At 37.7% G+C, this 15,752-nt stretch overlaps 1 protein-coding gene across 1 annotated transcript in view; it reads right to left on the bottom strand.

Moving 5' to 3' along the window:
- LOC129257017 (zinc finger protein 277-like) overlaps positions 1–9,579 on the bottom strand; it is a 41,689-nt gene extending 32,110 nt beyond the window's left edge. The window contains exon 1 of the mRNA XM_054895247.2: positions 9,469–9,579. The gene's annotated coding sequence lies outside the window, so the exon portion shown is untranslated. The remainder of the gene's footprint in view (positions 1–9,468) is intronic.
- Positions 9,580–15,752: the final 6,173 nt, after the last annotated feature.

Raw genomic sequence — 15,752 nt, 5'->3', positions numbered from 1 at the left:
TTGAATGCGCAATTCTTATGATTAATTTACTAATTATGGGCACCAATAAATGAAATACCTTCAAAAACATAATTCAAGATTACTATTGGCGATGATAACACTTTTTTGCAATTAATTTAAAACGATGACTAATAAAAAAAAATTGAAAAAAATACACATGCCTGGAACGAAACCAGCAGTACAAGCTTTAACAAACGTCAATAATACGGTATACCAAAGTCTATACAATGAAAAGATTGGACACTTCACGGACTTCGCGTAATGCCTTGCGTCGATATGCGTGTAAAATAGTGTAGGTGCCTAGTCTTTCCCTTGTCGTGTCTTTGATATGAATGTAAATCGCGCGCCCTCTTTAGGCGAAAATTGATATCCACGCTGACTGGGCGTTGTGGCGTGCGCCTGTAATCCAAGCTGCGACATTAAGTAACAAAGGAGATGGGAAACCAGTTACAGTAATAACACTTTTACTAACCCAACTTAGGGGCAAACCTCATTTACAGTGCGCGGCCATCGTAAGGGCCGATAAGACACCATCCCTCGCAGAGGGCGACATTTCACAATACACATCAAACATAATAACATATTGGCGCAACCACTTTTCTCTATCTTTCCATTTGAATTAAGTCAACCTCAAACCAAATGGCTTGGGGGACAATTACTATCTAAACAACAAAATCAATTCACTCTTTAAAAATGGTAAATAACTATATCTGTAGTTATCTCGTCAAACCATGGATTCCGGAAAACATACCGGTAGACCTGCAAGGAAGGTATCACATATTAATCAAAGTAAGTTAACAGATCAGTATCAATACAAAGTATTGGCCATTACCATGGTTACTACATAAAACTAAGTAAAAGGCATAATGTACCTTTAACCATTATACAACATGTACAACATGCGTAAATAGATAAATAACCAAGATCTTATCTACCCTTCTATCTGTAGGCAAAACACACAAAATGAATAACCAACATCTCATCTACCCTTCAATCTGTAGGCAAAACACACACCAAAAATTTAATAGTCAATCAACATGACCTAATGTATATCAAGCCAACCAAAAAGGGGGAAAAACTCTAATAGCCGTGAAAACATCCCTATGTATGCTAAAAAGCTAACAAGTGGAATGCCTCTGGCCGTCTCACCTGCATCACGCGATTCAATATAGCAGCAGTGCTGATTTTGAAAACTACTATAACTCGCACAAGATGTTCAGTGATACTTGGTTACTCTTATTTCCACGTTTTATGAACTAGACCAATACACTTATAGAGATATGATGGCAATTCAACAAATACCCCCAACATGGCCAAAGTTCTTTGACCTTACATGACCTTTGACCTTGATCATGTGACCTGAAACTCGCACAGGATGTTCAGTAATACTTGATTACTATTATGTCCAAGTTTTATGAACTAGACCAACACACTTTCAAATTTATGGCTGTAATTCAACAAATACCCCAATTTGGCCAAAGTTCATTGACCCTAAATGACCTTTGACCTTGATCATGTGACCTGAAACTTGCACAGGATGTTCAGTAATACTTGATTACTATTATGTCCAAGTTTCATGAATCAGATCCATAAACTTTCAAAGTTATGATGGTAATTCAACAGATACCCCCAATTCGGCCAAAGTTCATTGACCCTAAATGACCTTTGACCTTGGTCATGTGATGTGAAACTCAAGCAGGATGTTCAGTGATACTTGATTAACCTTATGTATAAGTTTCATGAACTAGGTCCATATATTTTCTAAGTTATGATGAAATTTCAAAAACTTAACCTTAGGTTAAGATTTTGATGTTGATTCCCCCAACATGGTCTAAGTTCATTGACCCTAAATGACCTTTGACCTTGGTCATGTGACATGAAACTCAGGCAGGATGTTCAGTAATACTTGATTAACCTTATGGCCAAGTTTCATGAACTAGGTCCATATACTTTCTAAGTTATGCTGTCATTTCAAAAACTTAACCTCAGGTTAAGATTTGGTGTTGACGCCGCCGCCGCCGCCGCCGTCGCCGCCGCCGCCGCCGTCGCCGCCGCCGCCGCCGTCGGAAAAGCGGCGCCTATAGTCTCACTCTGCTATGCAGGTGAGACAAAAACCTGTAAAACAGTCAAATTCATGTAGCAACATCAATATTGTCAACACACACTATAAAACAAACAGTTAAAGCATGACTTAGGATAAAAGCTAAAAAAGGCATTACTAAATAAAATACATCCGTAAACACAATCACTGTGGACACTGCATATGCTATAAAACTAAAAGGGCATAGCAATACGCAATACATTCATAAGTACAATCATTGTGGACACTTTTGAGCCCATGCAACAATAGATACATAAATGTGCAAATACTGAAAAATGTAAAATGCAACTTACATTTTTGTTGTGATTCATGCGAAATATAAATGCAAATGAATAACATCACTGCCTTGCATACTGAAGACAAACAATCCTATCATAGTAAGCACATAAACAATCCAATGATACATTTTCCAACTGTAAGAACATGTAAGGATATGGAGGCCCACAAGTCTTGCTAAGCAAAAGACAGTCTTTGCACAAAAGTATTAATAGCAAACACTAAACAAAATGTAAAACAAATAGGCAATGGGTCACATAAAGCAAATAAAAACTGGGATAGGTAAAGTAGAAAAACATGAACGTGTACAAATTGTTCCAGTAGTAAAATAAATAGGTGTAGGTTCAATGGGCACTATCCAGCCACCACAGCTCAGCTATGAAATGCGCAATGTCTGAAGGCAAACCAACAAAACATGACAAACTAAAAGCAGACTACCATAAACTATGGAAAGTAAAAGATGTATTCATGAAGTGCCAAAAGATTACTAACCTAAAATAGCTGATAAAAAAGGGCATTCAGGCTCACACTATACATCCTGATTATAATATCTCAACATTTAATAAAAACCAGTATGACATGAATACATGTAATTTAAAAATGAAAATTAATTATAAATATCGGATTACCAACTCATCACTAAGATGGAAATTACCAAAATGAACATGTAATCAATAACTTTTAGTCATAAAAATTATATGTAAAAGGAAACAATCTGACACCTAAAAAACTGTATGGTACCCAATATTGTCAAAGGGATACAATTTATTTAGCAATATCAAAACAATGATAATATGGTCCACTGGTACATTATATATATACAAATATCAGCAAAGGCTAAAAATATACTGAATCAAAAACATGCACAAATCACATCACAAAAAAAGGCAAAGAGAAAAGAGACAAAAGCATAACAGGAAACAAGGAAACAAAGAAGACTGGAGTATATACTGTCCATATCAGTATGATGAGCATAAGAATACCAGTTCATATGTTGTCATGTTTTTTTTTTTTTTTTTTTTTTTTTTTTTTTTTTTTTTATATAACACTTTTACTAACCTAACTTAGGGGCAAACCTCATTTACAGTGCGCGGCCATCGTAAGGGCCGATAAGACACCATCCCTCGCAGAGGGCGACATTTCACAATACACATCAAACATAATAACATATTGGCGCTAAGCTTGTAACCGATTTTGCAATCGGCAACCGATTCCATTCGATTTCACCACAATCGGCAATCACTTGCCGATCTTCGATCATGCCCCTTGAAGGAAAAAATCGAAAATAAAAAATCGGCGTAGATCTGGTTACAGTGCGTGATCGCTCAGAACATATTTCAAGATTGTTTTTGAGGTGCTAGCTATTTAGAGGTCGCATTATTCAGGGAGAAAGTCGCGGTATTATCTATGGCAATGTTTAAGGGGATAGATATCTTCTCTTCCAACTCATGGTGATAGCGGATGCCGCCGTGAACTTTGAAAGGTCGTATTACCGACGGAGCTCACTGCGTTACTCTCTTACATCGTTTATGATTATATACATTTTATTTTCAACCTCGTGGTGATAGCGGATGCCGTCGTGAACTTTGAAAGGTCGTATTACCGACGGAGCTCACTGCGCTACTCTCTTACCCCCTTTATAATGATATAAATCTTCTCTTCAACCTCGTGGTGATAGCGGACCCCGCCATTAACTTTTAAAGACTGTACTATTGACGGAGCTTATTGCGTTGCTCTCTTACATCGTTTATGATGATATTCATTTTATTTTCAACCTCGTGGTGATAGCGGAAGCCGCCGTGAACTTTGAAAGGTCGTATTACCGACGGAGCTCACTGCGCTACTCTCTTACAACGTTTATAATGATATAAATCTTCTCTTCAACCTCGTGGTGATAGCGGACCCCGCCAGAAACTTTTAAAGACTGTACTATTGACGGAGCTTATTGCGTTACTCTCTTACATCGTTTATGATGATATACATTTTATTTTCAACCTCGTGGTGATAGCGGATGCCGCCGTGAACTTTGAAAGGTCGTACTATTGACGGAGCTCATTGCGTTACTCTCTTACATCGTTTATGATGATTTTTCATTTTATTTTCAACCTCGTGGTGATAGCGGACCCCGCCGTGAACTTTTAAAGATCGTGCTACTGACGGAGCTTATTGCGTTACTCTCTTACATCGTTTATAATGATATACATTTTATTTTCAACCTCGTGGTGATAGCGGATGCCGCCGTGAACTTTGAAAGGTCGTACTATTGACGGAGCTCATTGCGTTACTCTCTAACATCGTTTATGATGATTTACATTTTATTTTCAACCTCGTGGTGATAGCGGACCCCGCCGTGAACTTTTAAAGATCGTGCTACTGACGGAGCTTATTGCGTTACTCTCTTACATCGTTTATGATGATATTCATTTTATTTTCAACCTCGTGGTGATAGCGGAAGCCGCCGTGAACTTTGAAAGGTCGTATTACCGACGGAGCTCACTGCGCTACTCTCTTACATCGTTTATAATGATATAAATCTTCTCTTCAACCTCGTGGTGATAGCGGACCCCGCCAGAAACTTTTAAAGACTGTACTATTGACGGAGCTCATTGCGTTACTCTCTTACATCGTTTATGATGATTTACATTTTATTTTCAACCTCGTGGTGATAGCGGACCCCGCCGTGAACTTTTAAAGATCGTGCTACTGACGGAGCTTATTGCGTTACTCTCTTACATCGTTTATGATGATATACATTTTATTTTCAACCTCGTGGTGATAGCGGATGCCGCCATGAACTTTGAAAGGTCGTACTATTGACGGAGCTCATTGCGTTACTCTCTTACATCGTTTATGATGATTTACATTTTATTTTCAACCTCGTGGTGATAGCGGATGCCGCCGTGAACTTTGAAAGGTCGTACTATTGACGGAGCTCATTGCGTTACTCTCTTACATCGTTTATGATGATTTACATTTTATTTTCAACCTCGTGGTGATAGCGGACCCCGCCGTGAACTTTTAAAGATCGTGCTACTGACGGAGCTTATTGCGTTACTCTCTTACATCGTTTATGATGATATTCATTTTATTTTCAACCTCGTGGTGATAGCGGAAGCCGCCGTGAACTTTGAAAGGTCGTATTACCGACGGAGCTCACTGCGCTACTCTCTTACATCGTTTATAATGATATAAATCTTCTCTTCAACCTCGTGGTGATAGCGGACCCCGCCAGAAACTTTTAAAGACTGTACTATTGACGGAGCTCATTGCGTTACTCTCTTACATCGTTTATGATGATTTACATTTTATTTTCAACCTCGTGGTGATAGCGGACCCCGCCGTGAACTTTTAAAGATCGTGCTACTGACGGAGCTTATTGCGTTACTCTCTTACATCGTTTATGATGATATACATTTTATTTTCAACCTCGTGGTGATAGCGGATGCCGCCGTGAACTTTGAAAGGTCGTACTATTGACGGAGCTCATTGCGTTACTCTCTTACATCGTTTATGATGATTCACATTTTATTTTCAACCTCGTGGTGATAGCGGACCCCGCCGTGAACTTTTAAAGATCGTGCTACTGACGGAGCTTATTGCGTTACTCTCTTACATCGTTTATGATGATATTCATTTTATTTTCAACCTCGTGGTGATAGCGGAAGCCGCCGTGAACTTTGAAAGGTCGTATTACCGACGGAGCTCACTGCGCCAATCTCTTACATCGTTTATAATGATATAAATCTTCTCTTCAACCTCGTGGTGATAGCGGACCCCGCCAGAAACTTTTAAAGACTGTACTATTGACGGAGCTTATTGCGTTACTCTCTTACATCGTTTATGATGATATACATTTTATTTTCAACCTCGTGGTGATAGCGGATGCCGCCGTGAACTTTGAAAGGTCGTACTATTGACGGAGCTCATTGCGTTACTCTCTTACATCGTTTATGATGATTTACATTTTATTTTCAACCTCGTGGTGATAGCGGACCCCGCCGTGAACTTTTAAAGATCGTGCTACTGACGGAGCTCACTGCGCTACTCTCTTACCCCCTTTATGATGATAGACATCTTCTCTTCAACCTCGTGGTGATAGCGGACCCCGCCGTGAACTTCAAATTGATTTGAAAACGCTAGCTACCTAAAACATTTTAATAACATATTTCAAATCATCGTGTGTGCTTGCGTCGTCTACTTCATTTTAATTGCACTTGCGACTTTAAGATGATGCGTCGTAAGAGATCATTCCAATAATTCTAAATCGCTAGCACCTAAAAATACTTCTAAAAGATGTCCCGCCGATCGTTCATTAACCTGTGATCTATGAGAAATATTTTCATTTTATTTTCCTTTGCGCCTTTGCTCGGAAGATGCGTCTTTCGTTTATCTTTCTAATAAAAATCACTCAGTTTATTTTAAAGCAATAACACCTCAAAACCCCTGGCTTTAAAACATGTTCCAAACGATCGCGCATGTTGGCGACTTCCATTCCAATGCATTCGTCTTTGTGACTGTGTCAGGAAGATGCGCGCGACCGCGAACAACATTTTGATGTATTCCTTTGTTTTTAAACATCGCCGATTCGATTTTCGATTCGATTTCGATTTTAGAAGCTTAGCTGCCGATCCGATTTTCGATCTGATTTTTGATCCGATTTACAACATTAATTGGCGCTGTGAGGAAGTTACAAATTGATGCAGGGGTTCGAGCCCTGGTCACGTCTTTCGGATTGCGACGTTAAAGGTCGGTCCCAGACGTAAATAATCATATCTGATTGATACACGTCTGACAAAACTCAAATACACACACACACACACTGACCAATTTTTATCTCCGTGAAATCTTTTTGGTCAGCGCCGATATCAATTTTCGTCTAAAGAGGGCGCGCGATTTATATTCATATCAAAGACACGACAAGGGAAAGACTAGGCACCTACACTATTTTACACGCAAATTGACGCAGGTCATTACACAAAGTCCGTGAAGTGTCCAATCTTTTCATTGTAAAGACTTTGGTATACCGTATTATTGATGTTCGTTAAAGCCTGTACTGCTGGTTTCGTTCCAGGCATGTGTATTTTTTTCAATTTTTCTTTATTAGTCATCGTTTTAAATTAATTGCAGAAAAGTGTTATCATCGCCAATAATAATCTTGAATTATGTTTTTGAAGGTATTTCATTTATTGGTGCCCATAATTAGTAAATTAATCATAAGAATTGCGCATTCAAAGAATTAAGACACAGTTATAAAATTACCGAGGAGCTGAATCAAGGTTGTGAAATTTATTAGCGCCACCAACGGGCCTCCTTGTATTTCCGTAGAAGAGACAAGCGAAGTTACTTTCCAGGTCGAGGTAAGCAAAATTTGCTCTTTTTGACCGATTATTAAATTAAAATTACATTTTTAATTTTTAATGTATTGCTACTTACCGGAAAGAGCCCCGGTGAGTAGCGAGAAGGAGTTTCGGCAAATATTACTTCAGCAATGAAGCGATGTTTGCCGACTACTTCGAAATCAAGGGTCAAACACGGTTCGGTGTACGAGGTTAGTATATATATATACTAACCTCGTACTAGTGTGAGTGCCCCCCGGGTGGACAAGGAGTGAATACGGGTGTAGAGCATTGTAGAGTAAGATATTATTAAGCTATTATATCTTTCGTTTTGGTATATCCAAAATGGTTCACGGTCCCGAAGTTCGGGTAGGTGGAGCGTAGTGTACTAGTGTAGCGGTAGTGAAGTGGAGCCTGCACGAACTTCGCCCGAGGTAATAGGCGACATACTGTACCGTACGGCGTACCGGTACAACCGGTTGGTCATTGCCGTTTTTTGCAACCAAGTCCAAGGACTCTGTCTCTGACTCTGTTTGGCAAATGTACGCCTTAAACTTATTTGCAAACATTGATTTGACTTTTAAAAAATCTGAGCTGCGAGGTCCCACTTGTCACCTGCACCTGTGATATGTAAAAAAATGAAGCCCAGAAAAAATCGCGTCCGAAAATCATTGTTAAGTGCTTCAAAAAAGTGAAATATAAAGTGACCGGAATTGGGAAATACCATCTTAATTTCATCCATACACTTATGTGTTCTATTATCATCGGCACGATAGAAATTACACAAAACCATCAATTATAACGTATATTGAAAGGATTTCTTTTTATTTTTTGTTTTTGTTTTAGAGTTTTTAGGTTGACAGAAAGGCATTCATGTACATATTTCATCTCTCGGACTCTCCTTTGATATTTTTTAAATTACAATACAATTATATTATACATGTCTAACTTTACAACGTTAGCATTAACCCAGAGAGCTCCAGCCCGCGTAGCGGGCTGGAGCCCAGACGCGCAGTGTACAAACGGGCATTCAGGTGAGAGTACCGTGAAGTTTGGTCAATATCATTTACATAATACATAATTTAAACAGAAATTAAGCACTTACCACGATTGTATGGATGATAGTCTAACGAGTGGCAGTTTCCTGACATCGAGGCACAGACTGGAACCTCAAAAAACGATCAGTTCTGTCGCGGTGGCTCTCCTTCTTTCAAAATTCATAGCAAAATGGCCGTTCGAGAGGGTGTAGGGCGCATGCGCGAATTTGACAAAGTCTATATGCGCTAGTGCTATACTAGCCTCGGTCTCGATCGGCCATTTTGTGTTGAATTCTGAAAGAGGAGAGCTACCGCGACAGAACTGATCGTTTTTTGAGGTTCCAGTCTGTGCCTCGATGTCAGGAAACTGCCACTCGTTAGACTATCATCCATACAATCGTGGTAAGTGCTTAATTTCTGTTTAAATTATGTATTATGTAAATGATATTGACCAAACTTCACGGTACTCTCACCTGAATGCCCGTTTGTACACTGCGCGTCTGGGCTCCAGCCCGCTACGCGGGCTGGAGCTCTCTGGGTTACGTTAGCATTAACCCAGAGAGCTCCCGCCCGCGCAGCGGGCGGGAGCTCTCTGGGTTACGTTAGCATATGCCTTTAATACACATTGGATGGTAAAATTTTTTGCTTAAATTAGTTCTAAACATCATAATTCAACTTCTACGTTATTTTCAATTTAATGGACTTAGGTTAAACTTACATTTTCAGTCTTAAATTTTTCTTGAATTCTCGTTGGGCGTTCCAAATCAAACACTGCACGACGACTGATCAACTCCGATGTAATTCCTGGTCAGCTGATCGGTCAGGTGATCGGTTGGTTATATTTTTGTCAGACGTTCATAATTTATATTACAGCATATCAATCTTCAGTATCTTGATTTCAAAGCATCTGTAACAGTATTGCAGAGAAAAGTCATTATTTATAGATTGGAATCAGTGGCGGATCCGGGGGGGGGGTGAGCATTTCTGGCCTGTTCGCCCTTTTGAGATTCATAATCAATATTTTGGATGTAAATATGTTGTTCATACAAAGTTATGTGCCCCCCCCCCTCGAGAATCACAGCAATATTTGTAATGGGGCTATTTCGATCATTCATATTCTTTTCTCTTTTTTTGCCTTTTTTTTGCTTGTCAAATTTTACGGGGAACAATATGACTTTCTATATATCACTTTGAGTGACAAACATTTTATGGGGGGGGGTCGGGGGCTTGCGAAATATAACGCTGGACACTGGAAAAAATGACCTTCTTTTTTAGTGACCTTTTTTTTTTATTTGTCAAATTTTTACGTGAGACAAAATGACCTTCGATCGTTATTAGTAAAAACCTTTTTTCATTTTTTTTTTTTTGGGGGGGGGCTTGCCAAATTTTATGTGGGACAAAATGACCTTCATTTTTTAGTGACAATTTTTTTTTTACTTGACGAATTTTACGAGAAACAAAATGGCCTTCGATCATGCATTTTTAGTTAAAACCGTTTGGGGGGGCTTGCCAAATATTACGTGGACAAAATGATTTTTTTTTTTTGGGGGGGGGGGCTTGCCAAATTAATATTACGCGGACAAAATGACTTTCATTTTTAGTGACCATCTTTTTTTTTACTTGTCAAATTTTACGCGAGACAAAATGACAATGACAATTTTTTTTTAGTGATAACCTTTTTTGGGGATGTCAAATTTTACTTGAGAAAATGCTTTCTCCCCCTGCTTTGGAAAATCGTGGATGCGCTCCTACTGTCGGAATCATAATGAAGATTAAGATTATGAGTAAAGCTTACATCCACTCAGAGGCGTAATTACTGGCGGGGGCAGGCTGCATGGTCTTAACCCTTATTTAGATGTCTTGTTTTCGTCGTTCAGAATTGTTATGTTATTTGATACGTGGTCTGTTAAAATATCAAAATTGAAATAATTGCTATCTTTTTTTTTCTTTTCTTACAGATTCAAACATCCATCCGAACGACCGAACATGGCTTGTCACTCTAAATACCGTCAGGAAGAAGATACATTTGCTGTGAAAGAATAAGTAATGAGTGGATGCCTAACTCTTGGGAACACTTAATGATTTACGATTGATTTGTTTATAGAATTCATAAAAATGTAATATCATCTTTGCATACTTTGATGAAATCATCGTATTTAGATTAATTTTAGTGTAAAACTGAGGCTGTTGGTATTAAAAAAATTAAATCATACCGTCAATGGGGAAATGTGTTAAAATCATATCTCTATTCCTCGTGACTCCATTCAACCCTAATAATAATGATGTAAATATGTAAATACGGATAAGCAGGATTTTTTTATTTACTGTTAGATGAGAGAAGTTAAACAAATATGTAAAGAATAGGTATAACTGTGCTATTGAAATGTTTACGTGGTTCATGTAATATACGAAGTAATGTGACCTACCCGGGAAAATGATATGAATAATAAGGCCAAATTACCATCCCCTTTTAGTCCATTTTTGCTACCCGATTTCATTCCATTAATTTTACCAAAGACATGAAAAATTGTGATTATGCCCGGGGATTATGCTTGTAATAATACCAATAAAACTATAATAAGTAACAAATAAAGTAACGTGACCTCATAACTTTAATTGTCCCGTACAGTTGCACAATTTTCATGCTACCATTATAATATCACGTTTGAATGTACCTTTTCTGACTTTTTTTTTTTTACATGATTGAGGTAATATGCTCCTGGTATTGTGAATTCCGTAGTAGCTCCATTGTAGAATACCGCCGTCGACGTACGCTCATCATAATATCACTGTCCTGATAACCTTGTTGAGCATGTTGAGGCCGTGCTTTATCATGGTAAGGAACACCATGTATATAGAAAAGTGACCTAAACGAGTGTTTTTTACCATTTTTAAAGAGCCGCCAATAAGATCCATCTCTTTTGAAAGAAGCCGAAATTGATGGAAAACCTCGTTCGGTTGGATTGCAAGCGATGAAGGGGGGACACAAATTTTTAATGAACGCGTTAATATTGACAGGCGTGCATTAAAGAGCAATGGAGGTAAGGAACACCATGCAAGGTGAGCCAAACGAGTTTGTTAAAGGTCAAGTCCACCCCAGCAAAAGTTGATTTGAATAAATAGAGAAAAATCAAACTAGCATAACACTGAAAATTTCATCAAAATCGGATGTAAAATAAGAAAGTTATGACATTTTAAAGTTTCGCTTATTTTTCACAAAAAAGTGATATGCACAACTCAGTGACATGCAAATGAGAGAGTCGAAGATGTCCCTACTCATTATTTCTTTTGAGTTTTATTTTTTTTTTAATTACACTTAATTTAAATTTCACAAATTTGGCAATAGGGACCAACTTGACGGAAGCATAAAATGCAAAAAACAGTGGTAATTCCACATGTTCAGAGAGGAATAAAACTTTCTTTCACATGACCATGAGCAGCAAATTGGAATACTGGGTATTTCATATTATAAAATACAAAAAAATAGTGAATGGATGACATTATTAGTCCCCTCATTTGCATAAAAACCAGAATGTGCATATGACTGTTTTGTGAAATGTAAAAATGTCATAACTTTCTTATTTTACATATGATATATTTTGAGTTATGCTTGTTGGATTTTTTTCCCCTTTTTATTCAGAACAACTTTTTGTTGGGGTAGACTTGATCTTTAACGGTAATTGACCAAAAAACCAGTTTTACAATTTCAGCTTCGAATTTTTTTCCAAACCCCTCACTATGATAGTTACACTCTCTCGCGAAAAATAAAGCATAGATATATAGTCTTATCATAATCAGAAATCACTTCAAAAAGGCTTTGCTCTACTTAATTACTGTAAGACACACCGTTGACTTCACGCAGATGATAATCTCATGGTGAAAATATCACCAAAATGCCCATTTTTACATATGAGTGCCATTTTTGGCTTTGCCCCCCCCCCCCAAACGAAAATTCGTTCCACTGCCCTTGCCTCCCCATCCTCTTAAAGGTCAAGTCCACCACAGAAAAAAAGTTGATTTAAATAAATAGAGAAAAATCAAACATGAATAACGCCGAAAACTTCATCAAAATCGGATGTAAAATAAGAAAGTTATGACATTTTAAAGTTTCGCTTATTTTTCACAAAACAGTTCTATGCTCAACTCAGTGATATGCAAATTCGAAAGTTGATGATGTCACTCACTCACTATTTCTTTTGTTTTTTATTGTTTGAATTATACAATATTTCAATTTTCACGAATTTGACAATAATTTTAGGACACCCTTGCTTGAACCACAAAATGTTAAAATAATGGAATTCCATGTGTTCAGGGAGGAATGAAACTTTGTTTCACATGACAATGACAAGAAAATCAAAATATTTCATATTTCATATAATAAAATACAAAATAAATAGTTAGTGGGTGATGTCATCGGTCCCCTCTTTTGCATATATACCGAACAGGATGTGCATATAACTGTTTTGAGAAATTAGGCGAAACTTTAAAATATTATAACTTTCTTATTTTATATCCGATTTGGATGAAATTTTCAGTGTTATGCTTGTTTGATTTTACTCTTTCTATTCAAATCAGCTTTTTGTTGGGGTGGACTTGTCCTTTAACAATAATATTGAACAGCAACGGTGTTTCTCCCCATCCACCACACTTGCCCTTCCGGTTTTCCCTGCTTCGCCAACGATTATTTCATTTTTCAAATAAACGAACCTTCGGAATAAAGAACATTATTTCGTTTTCGGATTAACGAACCTTCAGAACAACGAACCCTATTTCACTTTCGGATTATCGAACCTTCGGAATAACGAACCTTATTTTGTTTTCGGATTAACGAACCTTCGGAACAACGAACCTAATTTCGTTTTCGGATTATCGAACCTTCAGAATAACGAACCTTATTTCGTTTTCGGACTATAACGAACCTTCGGAATAACGCCAAAAAATGTTTGGATTACGAAGTGTAATCATAAAAAGAAGGGCAGTGGAGCAAAGTAGAGTAAAGAACGGTAAAGTTTTTTTGAAGTGATTTCTGATTGTGGTAAGATATATAGGCCAGGGATTCTCAAATGGTGGCGCGCGTGCCACTTGTGGCGCACCGAGCCTTGTGGAGTGGCGCTTGGGAGCCGGTTTAAAAAAAAATAAGGAAAAATTGGGAAGAAAAAATGTATCTACCAATAACATGAGGATAAAGGTGGTGATCATTTTAATACAAAGAGAAAACAAAAAATCTTTACTTGAAACTTAAGTACTTATTGATTTCCTCAAATTTTGTCAATGTTAGCACTCGATAATCCCTATAATGGTGTTCTTTTTATTTATTCTATGCTGTACAAAGTTTATGTGCCACACAAGTGATTCGAAAGCCCCGCTTCTAGGATTTCTATTTCTACGGCGAATAATTTTGCATTTCCAGAGTATACGTTTTGGTTAAGAGTTAAATATCAAATAATATGATATTCAAAGGACATCCTGATCATAAAAGATAATGAATTAGGGACTTAATAAGCAGAAACTTTGTTTCCGAAGCCGATTAAAATCCGAAGTTGTAAAAGTGAAATATGCTCGATGTATTGCCTGCCACGATTGCCTGTATGCACTCTTGTTTATCACGAGTTGTAGAGAGAGAGGGGGGGGGGGGGGTTTGGCGTTAGTGCAGTGCAACGCCTAATTTTCAGCCCATGGAAAATCAGGGACTGTAAATTCAACCACTGGCGTACAGATTGGGTTTGGGATTGGGGCCCCCAAGTGTTTCAAGGACAAGGGGGAAGGAGAAAAGGAAAGGGAAAGAGTGGAATATTGTATTATTTTCTTAATATTATGTCAAAATATAGATTTTTGTATTGAAAAGTTCAACATTTTTGCTTCAGCTGCCATATATAGTCCCCTCATTTTCTTTTTCCTCATTACGCCACTTGCTTCAGCCAATAGATCTGGTGCAGAACAGTCTGAACTAGTTGTTTCATTGGTATGTTGTGAAAAAGTCACTAATCATTTTTCTTTTAATAAATATAAGGTGTAGTTTGTTGGCATTCGTATTTTATTATGTTGATATTAATTAAAGCCCCTCTGGGCAATTTAAAAGGCCTAATATTCCAAAACTTCTGGGGGCTCTGCCCCCTCGACCCCACCAAGGGCCTCTAGACCCCTTTTAAAATACTTTGCTGGTTTGCGTAATGGATAGTGGCGCATTACAGATTCTCAACAAGAAATATGGCGCCTCAAAAAAAGTAATTGAGAATGGCTGTTATAGGCTTTATTTTTCGCGAGAGATTGTAATAAGCGAGCGGTTTGGTCAATTACTGTTAAAAGAGCATCCTCGGGATGTGCTGCGAGCGTGAATCGCGGGGTGAATCGCAAGCTCAAACTTTTGGACATATCAATAAGAAATGAAAATAAAACATTCTGAGCAGTTTTTGCAATCATTAAAAGGATGTGCATCTAATTGAAGAATTAACACGAGCGCGAAGTGCGAGCTGAAATATACTGACCAGATCGAAAAGGAACCTGGACTGCGTTTAGTGACTCATGAATAACACTCTTAAAACAGATCCGTCAAATTGACTAGACCAGTAGTCAGCTGGGAGCAACTGATATGGCAATCACTGATAGTCACATTTCTGACATATATTCTAGTCAGAAATAACTCTGTTCTAGTAAAATATGACTAGAAAATAGTCAAATATGACTAGAATAACAGTTGCTCCCAGCTGACCCTATTAACTAGTCATTTTTTACTGATTTGTTTTTAGAGTGAAGGATACATTGAATAATGCGAGTGCGAAGCGCCAGTTAAAAATATTCCAGCCTGAAAACTGGATATTCTAAGCCTTTCTATAACCATAAATGATGAGTACCTTACTAAACAATATAACTGATAAAAAAAATTACCAAAAAAATTGATTTTCTAATCTAAAATGTATACTTAAGGGTATTTCATTTCGAAAAACGGCACATTTCATTTTGGAAAAAAAAAACAAGGGAATTTCCCATTTTGGAAAAAATAGT

This window comes from Lytechinus pictus, chromosome 3 (assembly GCF_037042905.1).
Source record: "Lytechinus pictus isolate F3 Inbred chromosome 3, Lp3.0, whole genome shotgun sequence".
NCBI lineage: Eukaryota > Metazoa > Echinodermata > Echinoidea > Temnopleuroida > Toxopneustidae > Lytechinus > Lytechinus pictus.
The sequence above is the reverse complement of the archived record's forward strand: the minus strand, read 5'-3'. Positions and strand labels throughout refer to the sequence as shown.